This window comes from Dermochelys coriacea, chromosome 3 (assembly GCF_009764565.3).
Source record: "Dermochelys coriacea isolate rDerCor1 chromosome 3, rDerCor1.pri.v4, whole genome shotgun sequence".
Classification (NCBI taxonomy): domain Eukaryota; kingdom Metazoa; phylum Chordata; order Testudines; family Dermochelyidae; genus Dermochelys; species Dermochelys coriacea.
The window spans coordinates 12,742,388-12,758,494 of record NC_050070.1 but is presented as its reverse complement, the minus strand read 5'-3'; the positions used below and the strand labels follow the sequence as shown (position 1 = coordinate 12,758,494).

Below are 16,107 nucleotides of genomic sequence, written 5' to 3'. Positions count from 1 at the left end.
AGGCAGAGCAAAGAAAAAATCAACTACACTGAGCGATGCAGCAAGCAGCTCTAGAAGGATCTCTATAGGGGCAGGCAGAGAGAGAGAGAGAACTGCCTATTAGGGACAAAAGCACCATAAATAAATACTAACTAAAGCATATTGAAAGGAGCAAAAGCAATAGAGCTAATGGTTCCCATAATAATCGCCACCTGCTTTAACTTTGCTGATAAATAAGCCAGGCCATAATGGATAGGCCATTCTGTGTTTTGTGTTGTGGCATCAGGATTTGCAAACAAGAATGAGGAATATCAGCTAATTTTGTCATACTCAGCATGGTAAACATAGCAGATGATATTGTGATGATCTCAGGCTCCATTCTGAATTAGAAGAGTGAGTATGAAACAGCAAAAACAATGTTCACTGGATATTTCACTGGGAAACTTGTAGTACCCCCAGAAAAGGAAGGAGGAAGAAGGAAAGATGCAGCAAAGGTACCACAATGTACGCACACAGTACAAGAAGCCGGGGGAGCAAAAACAGCTGTGTTCATCCAAGTGATAGAAGAATTCTGGATCCAGGGAAACATAGTTGTTGAGGAACAATTAAATACCCAGGCCCTGAATCAAGCACCTCAAAACAAAATACAGCAGGCAAAAGTACCAAGGTTTTTCATGATTTACAAGTATGATGTTAAACGTGGAGGAAAAAGTCCCTCCGAAAACCCATGTTTGGAAAGGATAAGAACATGCTGCCATTAAGGTAACATTGTTTCCCATAACTTTCCTACTCAAACAATAAAAGTGAATGAATAGTTTAGGATGATACATATGTACTGAATTATGAGTTGCAAAGATGAAAAATTGTTGAAAAGTAAAAATAAGGGTTACGTGTTGTTCGTTTAATGCTGAGTTGTGTTGCTGTAATGTTGATTTTATGTTAATGACTTATAATAACTCTTGTGGGGTGTATATGCCCCATGCTGGCCTGGCAACCCAGGGGATAATACAGGAACTGCCGGCCACTGCTGATTGGCAGCCTGAGAGCAGCTGGGAGAATAAAAGAGCTGAGACATGGAGAGGCAGGGCAGCTGCCAGAGGAGCAAGCAGGCTGGAGAAGGAAACTTTTGCCAGCAAGCTGTTGAGAATCAGCATCCAGAGAGGGGGCAACCAGATCTACAGGCTGGAGAAGCCCACAGAAACCAAGGGAGGTAAGAAGGAGCTCAGGGCAGAGCAGGAGTTAGAGGCCTGATTGCACCTGCCTGGTTTAAACATCCTGAGCTGGAACTCAGTGGAGTCAGCAGGCCTGGGTTACCCTATTGCCCCTCACAGACTCAAGAGCCAAAGGGTTTCCAGACCCCTGAGTACCTGGACCAACTAGCACCACCCCCTATAAGGGGAAAACCCACACCACCCAGCAGGACCGAAATTAACACTCCTCACCAATAGGTTTGCCAACTTTCTAATCGCACGAAACCAAACACACTAGCCCCGCCCCCTAGCCCACCTCTTTGCTGAGGCCCCAGCCCCCGCTCACTACATTCCCCCTCCCTTGGTGGCTCACTCTCCCCCACCCTCACTCACTTTCACTGGGTTGGGGAAGGGGGTTGGGGTGTAGGAGGGGGTGAGGTCTCTAACTTGGGGGTGAGGACTCTGGGGTGGGACCATAAATGAGGGGTTCAGGGTCTGGGAGGGGGTTCTGGACTGGGGCAGGGGGTTGAGGGCAGGGGGATGAGGGCTCCATCTGGGTTGCAGGCTCTGGGGTGGGGCTGGTTATGAGGGGTTTGGGGAGCAAGAGGGGGATCTGGGTTGGGGGGGCTCAGAGCTGGGGCAGGGGGTGGGGCTTGGGGTTGGAGCACGGGCGTATTACTGGTGGCTCCTGGTCAGGAGCCCAGCGGGGCTGTGGGGAGGCTAAGGCAGGCTTCCTGCCTTCCTTGGCTCTGTGCTGTGCCCCAGAAGCGGCCAGCAGGTCCAGCTCCTAGGTGGAGGAGTGGCAGGTGGCTTTGCACACTGCTCTCACCCACAGGAACCATCCCCCACAGCTCCCATTAGCTGTGGTTCCCAGCCAAAGGGAGTGCAGAGCCGGTGCTCAGGGCAGCACACAGAGCCCTGTTGCCCCCCTACCTAGGAGCCAGACCTGCTGGCCGCTTCCAGGGCTCAGCGTGGAGCCAGGACAAGTAGGGACCAACCTGCCTTAGCCCGGCAGCACTGCCAACCAGACTTATCAGCCCCATTGGCGGTGCTGACCGGAGCCGCCAGGTCCCTTTTTGACCAGGTGTTCCGGTCGAAAACCGGACACCTGGTCACCCTACCTCAGCCCAAAACGGGACTACTATAGAGATTCAGGCAAGAGAAAAGAAAAGGAGGACTTGTGGCACCTTAGAGACTAACAAATTTATTTGAGCATAAGCTTTTGTGAGCTACAGCTCACTTCATCGGATGCATTCGGTGGAAATCAACTGACTGACCACTCTGCCAGATCAAATGAATGCCGTGCAATGCTCTGTCTGACTAAAGGGGGTGCTGTGACATCAGCTCACCAGCTCAGAATAATGGAGAATGAGGAATTTTTTTTTTGACAGTTCGCATACATGTATAATTGGGTATGTGTAATAAAAAGGAGATCCTTTCCCTTGGCATAAAGCCTATAGCAAAGAAGGTTATAGAGCTGCCAATCCTTGGTTGCGTCAGTGTTGAGAATGGTGAATCAGAATCACAGAAACAGGAAAATTTCCACAGCACACATGACAACAGAGCTGTCAGTGGCAGATCAGAGCGGTGCATTACATTCTTCACTGAGCTGCTCCTCAATATCTTCGCTGAGTGGATCTTCATGAGGATGTGTCAATGAAGAAGGTGATACTTCATTCTGATCCGTATCACACTTGGATATCTGCAGCTCTATGGTCGTGTCTTTCTCTGGCTCTATTTTGCCTTCCTCAGCACCGCTCTGATCTGCCACTGACAGCTCTGTTGTCATGTGTGCTGTGGAAATTTTCCTGTTTCTGTGATTCTGATTCACCATTCTCAACACTGACGCAACCAAGGATTGGCAGCTCTATAACCTTCTTTGCTATAGGCTTTATGCCAAGGGAAAGGATCTCCTTTTTATTACACATACCCAATTATACATGTATGCGAACTGTCAAAAAAAAATTCCTCATTCTCCATTATTCTGAGCTGGTGAGCTGATGTCACAGCACCCCCTTTAGTCAGACAGAGCATTGCACGGCATTCATTTGATCTGGCAGAGTGGTCAGTCAGTTGATTTCCACCGAATGCATCCGATGAAGTGAGCTGTAGCTCACAAAAGCTTATGCTCAAATAAATTTGTTAGTCTCTAAGGTGCCACAAGTCCTCCTTTTCTTTTCTCTTGCCTGAATCTCTATAGTAGTCCCGTTTTGGGCTGAGGTAGGGTGACCAGGTGTCCGGTTTTCGACCGGAACACCTGGTCAAAAAGGGACCTGGCGGCTCCGGTCAGCACCGCCAATGGGGCTGATAAGTCTGGTTGGCAGTGCTGCCGGGCTAAGGCAGGTTGGTCCCTACTTGTCCTGGCTCCACGCTGAGCCCTGGAAGCGGCCAGCAGGTCTGGCTCCTAGGTAGGGGGGCAACAGGGCTCTGTGTGCTGCCCTGAGCACCGGCTCTGCACTCCCTTTGGCTGGGAACCACAGCTAATGGGAGCTGTGGGGGATGGTTCCTGTGGGTGAGAGCAGTGTGCAAAGCCACCTGCCACTCCTCCACCTAGGAGCTGGACCTGCTGGCCGCTTCTGGGGCACAGCACAGAGCCAAGGAAGGCAGGAAGCCTGCCTTAGCCTCCCCACAGCCCCGCTGGGCTCCTGACCAGGAGCCACCAGTAATACGCCCGTGCTCCAACCCCAAGCCCCACCCCCTGCCCCAGCTCTGAGCCCCCCCAACCCAGATCCCCCTCTTGCTCCCCAAACCCCTCATAACCAGCCCCACCCCAGAGCCTGCAACCCAGATGGAGCCCTCATCCCCCTGCCCTCAACCCCCTGCCCCAGTCCAGAACCCCCTCCCAGACCCTGAACCCCTCATTTATGGTCCCACCCCAGAGTCCTCACCCCCAAGTTAGAGACCTCACCCCCTCCTACACCCCAACCCCCTTCCCCAACCCAGTGAAAGTGAGTGAGGGTGGGGGAGAGTGAGCCACCAAGGGAGGGGGAATGTAGTGAGCGGGGGCTGGGGCCTCAGCAAAGAGGTGGGCTAGGGGGCGGGGCTAGTGTGTTTGGTTTCGTGCGATTAGAAAGTTGGCAAACCTATTGGTGAGGAGTGTTAATTTCGGTCCTGCTGGGTGGTGTGGGTTTTCCCCTTATAGGGGGTGGTGCTAGTTGGTCCAGGTACTCAGGGGTCTGGAAACCCTTTGGCTCTTGAGTCTGTGAGGGGCAATAGGGTAACCCAGGCCTGCTGACTCCACTGAGTTCCAGCTCAGGATGTTTAAACCAGGCAGGTGCAATCAGGCCTCTAACTCCTGCTCTGCCCTGAGCTCCTTCTTACCTCCCTTGGTTTCTGTGGGCTTCTCCAGCCTGTAGATCTGGTTGCCCCCTCTCTGGATGCTGATTCTCAACAGCTTGCTGGCAAAAGTTTCCTTCTCCAGCCTGCTTGCTCCTCTGGCAGCTGCCCTGCCTCTCCATGTCTCAGCTCTTTTATTCTCCCAGCTGCTCTCAGGCTGCCAATCAGCAGTGGCCGGCAGTTCCTGTATTATCCCCTGGGTTGCCAGGCCAGCATGGGGCATATACACCCCACAAGAGTTATTATAAGTCATTAACATAAAATCAACATTATAGCAACACAACTCAGCATTAAACGAACAACACGTAACCCTTATTTTTACTTTTCAACAATTTTTCATCTTTGCAACTCATAATTCAGTACATATGTATCATCCTAAACTATTCATTCACTTTTATTGTTTGAGTAGGAAAGTTATGGGAAACAATGTTACCTTAATGGCAGCATGTTCTTATCCTTTCCAAACATGGGTTTTCGGAGGGACTTTTTCCTCCACGTTTAACATCATACTTGTAAATCATGAAAAACCTTGGTACTTTTGCCTGCTGTATTTTGTTTTGAGGTGCTTGATTCAGGGCCTGGGTATTTAATTGTTCCTCAACAACTATGTTTCCCTGGATCCAGAATTCTTCTATCACTTGGATGAACACAGCTGTTTTTGCTCCACCGGCTTCTGGTACTGTGTGCGTACATTGTGCTACCTTTGCATCTTTCCAAGTTCCCAGCCTGCATTCCTGCGACTTCATTTATTTTGTTGTACTGAGCATGGTCCTTTACAAAAAATAACAATTATCTGATCTGATTCCTTGTCCATCCAAGAAGTAGCTGTATTTCAATGGTGTATGTATACAGATATAGATAAATTCTATGAAGTGTTTTCATAATTTTCACATAACATGTCATGACAGATAACATGATCCAATGGCTGGAAGTTGAAGCTAGATATATTCTGACTGGAAATAAGGCATAATTTTATAATGGTGAGAGTAATTAATCATTGGAACCTCTTACTAAGGGTGGATTTTCCATCACTGTCAATTTTAAAATCAAGATTGGATGTTTTCTAAAAGATCTGCTCTAGAAATTATTTTGGGGAAGTTCTACAGCCTGTTATACAGGAATTGAAACTAGATGATCAGAATGGTCCCTTCTGGTCTTAAATTCATAGATTCCATGTGCTAATAAATATATAACATACTATTTTACAAGAATAAGAAGCTGGCCCTGGTCCATTGTTACAGGACTGAGATCACCACTTGAATTTACACAGGCTGAGCCACATCAGGCTATAAACCTGACAGATTAACAAATTCCAAAAAACAAACAGGACTGGTCCTGGCCAATATTTGAAATGGGAGACAGAAATTAGACATTGTAGATGACAGCTTCCTAACTCAAAAAGTGTTGCAGCCAATGTGGGGAAACTCAATATTGGATCTTGTCCTAACAGGTAAAGAGGAACTGATCACAGAACTATAAATGAGTGGATGCTTATGGAAAAAATGATCATGACCTGATCACATTTGTATGTATCTATATGGGGAACAAATATTTAATAATGGGCTCTTCAGTCTAGCAGAGACAGGTATAATATCATCCAGTGGAGGGAATTTGAAGCTAGACAAGTTCAGACTGGAAATAAGGTATACATTTTAATGATGGCACCTTGTACTCCTTTTTCTTTTTGCAAATACAGACTAACACGGCTGCTACTCTGAAACTTGTCATTTTAATGATGAGAGTAATTAACTACTGGAACAATTTACCAAGGGTCTTGGTGGATTCTCCATTACTGATCTTTTTTAAATCAAGATTGGATGTTTTTCTAACAGATCTTCTCTAGGAATTATCCTGGGGAAGTTCTATGGCCTGTATTATATAGCAGGTCAGACCAGATAATCACAATGATATAACAATTGGGTAGATTGGAAGGCAATGCACTCAACTTACTGGAGCAGGAGGGACAGGGAGTATGGTACCACACAACAATATTAAGGTAGATAAATGGCAAGGGATTCTTCTCTGACTGAGATAAGAGCAGTAGATGTGGGCTGTAATGCTTGCTTGTTAGAGGTGCGGAGAAGAAGTGAGACTTCTGTATTTCAGTCTAGATCACCGATGAGTATATTTGTGCTCAGAGTAGAAAGATTGTAGTAATGTGCCCAGGGCTAGGAAACAAATGGCCGAGTTAGGAACTGATCCCAAAACTCCTCCCTTCTTCTAGCCCCCCTACACCAACCAGTAAAACCCCACTCCCTCCCCAATTTTCTGCTGCTTTAACTTCAAGTGTTTTCTGTTTTTTATGGCACTATTGAAATTTCCATAGGTATAAACACAGTGCAAAATTAACTATTCTTTTTGCTCACCTGAATATGGCTACACTGCAGTAAAGACCCGTAGCATGGCTGTGACCTACGCAGGTCGGCCGACTCAGGCTCACAGTCTGCAGGGCTATAAAATTGCAGTGTAGACATTCAGTTTGGAGCTGGAGTCCAGGCCCTGAGGCCCAAGGGGGCAGGAGGGTCTCAGAACCTGGGCTCCAGACCAAGACTGAATGTCTACATTGCATTTTTATAGCCACACAGCCCAAGCCCCGGGAGCCTGAGTCAGCTGACCCAGGCTCTGAGACTCGGTGCCGTGGTTTTTTATCATGGTGTAGACATACCTACTGTATCAAATGAAGAATTAACCTAATGATGTAGGTGCATGTAAACCTTTTTAGCACCTCTCCTAAATTTCATTCAGTCTTCAGTTTATCACTATTACAAATGAGTTTTTCCTGCATAGGTGAATCCTGAGTCTTGCATCTTAGTCTTTTCTCTTTAGATCTTGGCATGCATCTTCGAGCTTGGACATCTTCGAGCTTTGAGTATTATTGATACTCATTTACCAACAAAGCATGCTTAAGTGTTACTTTGTATCTTCATTCTAAGTACTTGTTTAAACATGTTCAGTTTAACAGGAGCAGTAAGGTCTAATGGCTTTGTAGCTTTTTTTTTTTCTTTGTGTCACTGAGAACGTGAAATGAAAAGACCCATCATTATACCTGATTGTTGCAACACATTTCCTTTTCACTTATTTCAGCCCAAGAGTATCCTGTCACCTTAATTTCTGTTCTGAGTACAAGAGGTTTGTAACACTCTCTAATGTAATACTTCTCTGAAATAAAGTTGATTTGGGGATTTGTGTCTAACTTGAAGGGTATAATGGTGTCATTTACTGTTAAAAGCAACATCAAGTCATAGTTTTTTCCTTTTGTCATGTTTGCAGAGTCTCCATAGAACTTCCTCTATAGGTGTTTTTCCAAAGGTTCTGGATTTGCGCCCTGATCCTGCAAGCACTTACTCATGTGCTTATTTTTAGTCCCAAGATCACATATGTGTTTCAAATTAAGTATATATGTAGCTGCTTGAAGCACTGAGGGCTTTACTTGCAGCAGTCTGTGATCTGCAGCACAAAATACTTAGATATATGGGATTTGACTATTATCTGATTATGTGTTTGCAATGTGTATACATTAACCCCACTTTACAGATCAGGACAGTAAGGCAGAGAGATTAAGGACCAGATTTGTTTTTTTTAATGATCTCTAATTTGGGTTCCTTGGTTTTTTAGGTGCCCAATTTTAGACCTAAGGACTTGAGTTCAAAAAGTGCTCAGCACCTGCGGCACTTCAAAAAGAAGGTGTTCAAAACCTTTCCAAACGGGTTGTTCAGCCTTGAATCGAGTACCTGAAAATTGAGACACCCACCATCAAAGGTCCCTGTTGAAAATCTGAGCCTGAGTGACTTGACCTAGACCACAGAGAGAGTCAGTGTCACAGATGGAATTAAAGACATCAGGAGTTCCTGGTTCCCTTTCAGCGTACCATATCCTTTCATTTAAAAAGAGAGTGAAGAAACTATTGTTTACCCTGAATCATTACATAGCCCTAACTGAGGCCTCAGTCCTTCGAATGAATCTATGAAGGTAGACCTGATCCCCACAGAGTCCCACTGGAGGACCCACACCAGCCATGATACACTCTTTGGTGGCCTGGATCATGTTACTGTATACATTTGTAAAGTAGCTAACTCAATAGGGCCCAATCCTGATCAGGACATTTGGTTGCTATAATTGCTGCTGCTAATAATAATAACTAAGAGATAAAGTCTCCATGTCCCATTACCACTCTCCTGACATCCAATTTCACTTATATTATATTTAATATTTATCATCCATTGTGTACCTCGCAATGTTTTGCTTTCCTACATTAACACACTTCATTTTACTGCTCTGTCTACTTGTCTCTCTTATGACTCTTAATTGGGGCTTCTGATTTTAAGCTTTAATGGATAAACACTGATAAAACATCCCCCAAAAAGGAGAAATGTTAGCCAAAAAACACAGGCAATAACTATTTGTCTAGGTGGAGTAGTAATACAAACTACAGGGGTGTGATTTCTAAAGCGCACTAATGTTTCACATTAATCAGTCCACGTAGCCCCTGCTGGTGCATACAAAAGGTTCCCCAGTGCACTTTAACATACTGCTGTTTGAAACCATATTACAAGTGCATTAGGGAATATGACAAAAAGATTACTCATTACAGTTCATTCTATTATAATGAGTAATATATATTACTCATTACAGTGTATAGAAAGACAGAGCCCTGAAAGCCCCTGATTTTGAACACATACATAAAACTCAAAAATTGCGAAAAAAAACCCCTCCGAAAATGAAATTAATAAACCCAGAAGTTCTAACGCTTAATAGTTGTGATTCCCTATATATCCTCTGTCTTATTGTGATTTTTATTTAGAGCATGAATCATGGTATCATTCTTCTGTGCTTTATTTTCTTGCTTATGTCCTCCCCTTAGCTGGGATGGGTAGTTTCATTGATCAGGTCAGATCTTGCCCTTGAAGTAGTCTCTGTCAATCACACTGACTGCAATACAGTAGCATATGTTGCTCTATCTGTTAACAAACAATTTGGTCACGTCTCCAGATGCACATAGCTTCACTTAGAGCTTTCAGTTCCATTATGTTCTGGGCTTGTGAGTTCTTATTAATTCTATACGTCAGAAAGAAAAAAAAAAGTGGAGCATATTTCTTTTTGAAATACATTGTTGTTTATAAAAAGAAAAGGAGTACTTGTGGCACCTTAGAGACTAACAAATTTATTAGAGCATAAGCTTTCGTGAGCTACAGCTCACTTGATCGGATGCATTTGGTGGAAAAAACAGAGAACATGAAACAATGGGTTTATCATACACACTGTAAGGAGAGTGATCACTTAAGATAAGCCATCACCAGCAGCGGGGGCGGGGGGGGGAAGGAGGAAAACCTTTCATAGTGACAAGCAAGGTAGGCTAATTCCAGCAGTTAACAAGAATATCAGAGGAACAGTGGGGGGTGGGGTGGGGGGGAGAAATACCATGGGGAAATAGTTTTACTTTGTGTAATGACTCATCCATTCCCAGTCTCTATTCAAGCCTAAGTTAATTGTATCCGGTTTGCAAATTAATTCCAATTCAGCAGTCTCTCCTTGGAGTCTGTTTTTGAAGCTTTTTTGTTGAAGGATAGCCACTCTTAGGTCTGTGATCGAGTGACCAGAGAGATTGAAGTGTTCTCCAACTGGTTTTTGAATGTTATAATTCTTTACGTCTGATTTGTGTCCATTCATTCTTTTACGTAGACTGTCCAGTTTGGCCAATGTACATGGCAGAGGGGCATTGCTGGCACATGATGGCATATATCACATTGGTAGATGCGCAGGTGAACGAGCCTCTGATAGTGTGGCTGATGTGATTAGGCCCTATGATGGTATCCCCTGAATAGATATGTGGACAGAGTTGGCAACGGGCTTTGTTGCAAGGATAGGTTCCTGGGTTAGTGGTTCTGTTTTGTGTGGTGTGTGGTTGCTGGAGAGTATTTGCTTCAGATTGGGGGGCTGTCTGTAAGCAATGGATGCGTCATTTCACAAAGTAAAACTATTTCCCCATGGTATTTCTCCCCCCCACCCCACCCCACCCCACCCCACCCTCCACTGTTCCTCTGATATTCTTGTTAACTTCTGGAATTAGCCTACCTTGCTTTGTCACCATGAAAGGTTTTCCTCCTTCTCCCCCCCCCCCGCTGCTGGTGATGGCTTATCTTAAGTGATCACTCTCCTTACAGTGTGTATGATAAACCCATTGTTTCATGTTCTCTGTGTGTGTGTATATAAATCTCTCCTCTGTTTTTTTCCACCAAATGCATCCGATGAAGTGAGCTGTAGCTCACGAAAGCTTATGCTCTAATAAATTTGTTAGTCTCTAAGGTGCCACAAGTACTCCTTTTCTTTTTGTGAATACAGACTAACACGGCTGCTACTCTGAAACCTGTCGTTGTTTATACTTTCTCATTATATCAACCAGTGCAAATCCTGCCTTTGCACTGAATTTTTTAAAAATTTTGAAGGCTAACTCTTCCTTTACATATGTATGAACTCTGGCTTTTCCATTATGTTGTGTCCTAACTACTCTTATATTGGTTTAAGAGATGAGAGGAATATTACTTAAACCTCCTCCAGTTTTTTTGCAAAGTTACTTGTCAGAAGTGAACCAGTCGGGGATTGTGGCTTTTCCTGGTTTTGTCCAGAGTGAGACTGTTACTCAGAATTAGGGCTGTCAAGAGATTGCATGATAGTACTTGTATGAGCACAATTGAAAAAAACTATTTCTTTTGTTTATCATTTTTACAGTGAAAATATTTGTAATAAAAATATTATAAAGTGAGCACTGTACACTTTGTATTCTATGTTGTAATTGAAATCAATATATTAAACTGTAGAAGAACATCCAAAACTATTTAATACATTTCTATTGGTATTCTATTGTTTAACAGTGCAATTAAAACTGTGATTAATCACAATTTTTTTTTTAGTTAATCGCGAGTTAATGGTGATTAATCAACAGCCCTACTCAGAATGAGTCCCTTACTCTGTAAATAATTTCCCTGGGCCTCATTCTTAAGTTTATTACACTGGGTTTAGCCCACTGTAACTCCCTAGGGGCCTGATTCTCCATTACTTTGCACTATATTTAATCATTTAGGCCCAGATCCTCAAAAGGTATTTAGGTGCCTAACTCCCATTAAAATTCTAAATACCTTTTGAGGATCTGGGCCTTAGGACCTGATTAAAAGTCTTTTGAAGTTAAAGAGTCTTTCCATTCATTTCAGTGGCCTACAGATTACACCCCTTACATCTGTGCAAAGTGGATGTAAAAGTTCAAAGAGAATAGGGACCACTGACTTCATTAGGTTTACACTCATGTACGACTGTTATAGTAGCATGGAGAATCAGAGCCATAGATTTCAGTGGGACTTCTTGTGGACAAAGGTAGTAAAATCAGGCTCTCTTTGAATAATCTGGAGCTCTCTTAGTTCAGGACAGTGTTCCACTAACTTGTCTCCTCAGCTATGCTTCCTCAAATTTCCACTTGATTAAGAAATGGGCACAAATCAAAATCCTGGATCAAAACACCTCTTAACTTTGGTGAAGTTTTGATCTAGACACAAACTTTGTAGTTGACCCTTTTCTCTAACATAACCTGCCTGGATTAATATTGATGACCTGGAGGTGAAGGACTCTGCATCCCATTACTAATGCCCTAATTCATCACCAGTTGAAAATGAATCAGGCTGGTTAGTAGTGTTATTCAGACATTTATTTTGATGCTATCACTGTATGTGTATCCTTGCTAACCTAGGAACCTATCCTAATAGGGTATGTGCCGCCTTTAATCCCATAGAAACTGCAGCTGTGACACCATATAAACAAACAAGGTATTTTTTTATTGACAGCTATGTTGAGTGCTTTCTAAGGGTGTTTGGGCAGATTGCTCTTAGCAACATAATTCAACCTGCAGTAGAATGATATTTCATTTAGTACTAGCTTGTGCTAATAGCGCTTAGTCTGCAGGTATCAAGATGGAGCTGTGGCACCCGACCAGGAGGTGAAATGACCTCAGGGATTCCGTGGTAGCATTGTGGCTGGAGCACAATCTGCAAGAAAGGGTGGCATGAGCCGTTCAGAAGGCCAGTACGTTCCGGTACATGGTAGAATCGTGGCCCTGTCTACTCCCTTCCCTCCCAGTTATGTTGCTCCAGGGGAAATGGGGGTTGGGTAAGAAAGCATTTTGGTGGTGCAAAATCACTTGTACCAGGAAGACTGGAGGAAAACAATCACTTTTCATTATGAAGAGATTGTAGTGCTAGCTAGACAGGAGATGCTGCAATTCCGCCTTTGCTTTCAGTACTTGTGCCCTGTGATAACTTAACCAACCAAGTCAGTGTAAAATAGAATCATAGACGATTAGGGTTGGAAGAGACCTCAGGATGTCATCTAGTCCAACCTCCTGCTCAAAGCAGGACCAACACCAACTAAATCATCCCAGCCAGGGCTTTGTCAAGCCGGGTCTTAAAAATCTGACAGGATGGAGGTCCCACCACCTCCCTAGGTAACCCATTCCAGTGCTTCACCACCCTCCTAGTTAAATAGTGTTTCCTAATATCCTACCTAGACCTCCCGCACTGCAACTTGAGACTATTGCTCCTTGTTCTGTCATCTGCCACCACTGAGAACAGCCAAGCTCCATCCTCTTTGGAACCCCACCCCTTTCAGGTAGTTGAAGGCTGCTATCAAATTCCCCCTCACTCTTCTCTTCTGCAGATTAAATAACCGCAGTTCCCTCAGCCTCTCCCCATAAGTCATGTGCCCCAGCCCCCTAAATAAGTTAGGTCCAATTCAATACAGAGAAACTCCCAGCACCTCCAGCTTGTATGCCTGTCCTTCAGAGTTATATCAGAAGCAATAACTGTTCCCTCTACATGTTGTATCCAGAAGAGGAGAAACAACTGGAAGGTCCCAGCAGCAGCAGCTGACAGGCAACAGTGACTGAACTCAGGTTAGAACTGTAAAGCTAGCGGTACCTCATGGGAAACTGAAAAAAACATTGTATTTAGCAATGATCCTGCTCACACCACACTGATTTTAAATACTTCTCTTCCATTGTTCTTGATGCAGAAGGAGAAGATGAACCATCGGTAAATAAAGATCCTGTTTTGATGGATGTGCCCTTCCTAATAAAGGAAGGGAGGAGAAATAGGAAATAGAAGGATAATTACTAAACACACTCTGTTGCAAAGTTTTAGGTATCAGCTGTTCTTTTCAAGTGTTGTAATTCTCTGTAGGTTAACAAACAATATTTTATAATGGATTTACTTCCACTGGCAGCCCTGGAAAATAGAATCCTCTATTATTTATGAATCAACAAGTTCAGCAGCTGTGATATCATTTCCACGCTGCTGTGAAAAAGTGACTCAACACAGACCTATAAGGATGTCATGTAAAGGTGAGAGAGGAAGTTCATGCCCTATACCTTTTTGTCTTTGGGCTTTCTGTTATGTGAGCATCTCTCCAGTAGTACAGGAACAAACCCTGTAACTCATTTTACAATAGTGAAAGTCAGTAGCTGCTCCATATTAAGACTACAATACTGCAATTGGATCTGTCCATGCTCAGGCCCTTCTATTACAAGGCTCTATATTTGTCCTCCAATAATATTGGCTTGGAAAATTCATTTGACCTGACAATTGTCAGATGCACTCTGAAGGAAAAGGAGAATCTATCATCTCTCAGTTTACAGGACCTTCATCATGCTAGTACCGGGTGCTGAGAATGCCTCTACAAAGCTTGAAGAACATTTGCCAAACATTTTTTGAGTTAGAGATCATTTTTAGAAGAACCTGATTTGAAATTTTGAGATTTGTATAATATTTCCTTGGGACTATCTAGCTCAAAATTAGCATCTTATAAATTAACCCCCAGACTTTTCATATTGTTACATCTCCTTCAAAACTCATATACCAGCTATATGAGTCTAGGTTGCATTTAAGGAAAGTTATGTTTTTTGTGGTCAATAGATTTCAGATCAATCCTATTCCTCTTGTTATGAATGGGAGCTTTTTTACCATTGACTTTGGAGCAGCACTGGGCAGTGTATCTGTGTGAGCACCCAACCTCTGAAAACCAAGCCTCTTAAGATCACCCAGAAACTGAGGTACCCCAAATCAGTAGTCACTTTTGGAAATCTTGGCCATTGCAGCCTAAAAAAATAAAAAGATGTAAGGTTATTTAAGTAGGAGACAGCTAACAGCATTCTTACTTCAAGTGATATGGTTGAAGCCTGTGTTGGTGGCCGTTTAGGTTTTGGGTACCAGTCTATTAGATGCATAGATCCATAGATTCTAAGGCCAGAAAGGACCTTTTTGATTATTTAGTCTGACCTCCTGTATAACACTGGCCATAGGACTTCCCTGGCTAGGTCATGTTTGGTCTAGAACATATCTTCTAGAGAAACATCCTGTCTTGATTTTAAAATTTTCACTGATGGAGAAACTAATATAATCAGTGGCAAATTGTTCCAATGGTTAATTACCCTCCCTATTAAAAGTTTGCATCCTATTTCTAGTCTGAATTTGTCTGGTTTCAACTTTTAGTCATTGGATCTTGTTATACCAGCCATAGGATCTTGATACAAGGATACTTAAAATTGCAATCTCAGTTCCATGATTTGATCCTGCCCGACTCCTTCCCCCTGCCCCCCCCCCCAAAAAAGAGAAAAAATCCTCATGCTTTTAACCATTTATGACTTAATATAATTAGCAACTAAAATGTATTCTAAAAATTTTCATTAAATTGAGTCTATCCTTTTTGAGATTAAAAGACTTTAAATGACTCCTTTCTGGAGTATATGTAGCTTCCTATGATTCTTTGTAATCCCTGATCTTCACAACAAAAATAAACATTACACCACAAAGTGTGAAGCCTGGGTAGATTTTAACACCAGCTCCTTCCAGAGTCCATTTTTGAAGGACACGTAGAGTCAATTTTTTAAAAGAAATTTCCATTTGTGGAAAATTAAGCATGACTCTCTGTCAGTGAAGCTGACTGAGATAAAGAACATAGTGGTGTTAAATATTTTCATTTTTGACGTCCAAACTAGCCAGGGCTGCTTTTCAAAAGTAAAAGTAAATTCCAGGCTCTGATCAAATTACCTCTCCATTCCCCACCAAAATGCCTCCTTGGCCTAAGGGGAATGTATACAAAGCCGTTTTTCAGATGGGGGAAATAAGGAACATCAGATGTCAGGATTGTTTTAGCGGTAAGCACATTGCCAGCGGTTACAAAGGAAATCCAATGTGGATCCCTAAGGTGGTAGAGTGATAGATTAGCCATTAGAAAACAGGGCGTCTCATGCAGATTGGTTCAAATCTCTGAATTTAGGTCAACAGGAGCAAGGCTTACACGCGTTTGCTGAGAGCTTTGAAATCTACCTATGTCATAAACATAGATGGGTTAGTTCCCCATCTGATATATATGGGCACAGGTCCCTTGATGTCTATAGAGCTATGTCAATTTACACCATGTGAGGATGTGGCACATTGTTTGTATGTGCCTTTTTAGAAAGGGCTTTGTGGTTTAATTACATTGTGAGACTGCTGGTGCAAGGAGAGTGTTCAGTTTGAGTCAGAGTTCGGGTGGTTAGGCCGTGATGAAATATGCCTTACTTTGT

The 16,107-nt window shown here is 43.3% G+C and overlaps 1 long non-coding RNA gene across 1 annotated transcript in view; it reads left to right on the top strand.

Annotated features, from left to right (window-relative positions):
* Nucleotides 1-1,073: 1,073 nt before the first annotated feature.
* The window catches only part of LOC122459614, a 35,588-nt gene continuing 20,554 nt past the window's right edge, over nucleotides 1,074-16,107 (top strand). The window contains exon 1 of the long non-coding RNA XR_006280419.1: nucleotides 1,074-1,189. This is a non-coding gene — a long non-coding RNA (uncharacterized LOC122459614). The remainder of the gene's footprint in view (nucleotides 1,190-16,107) is intronic.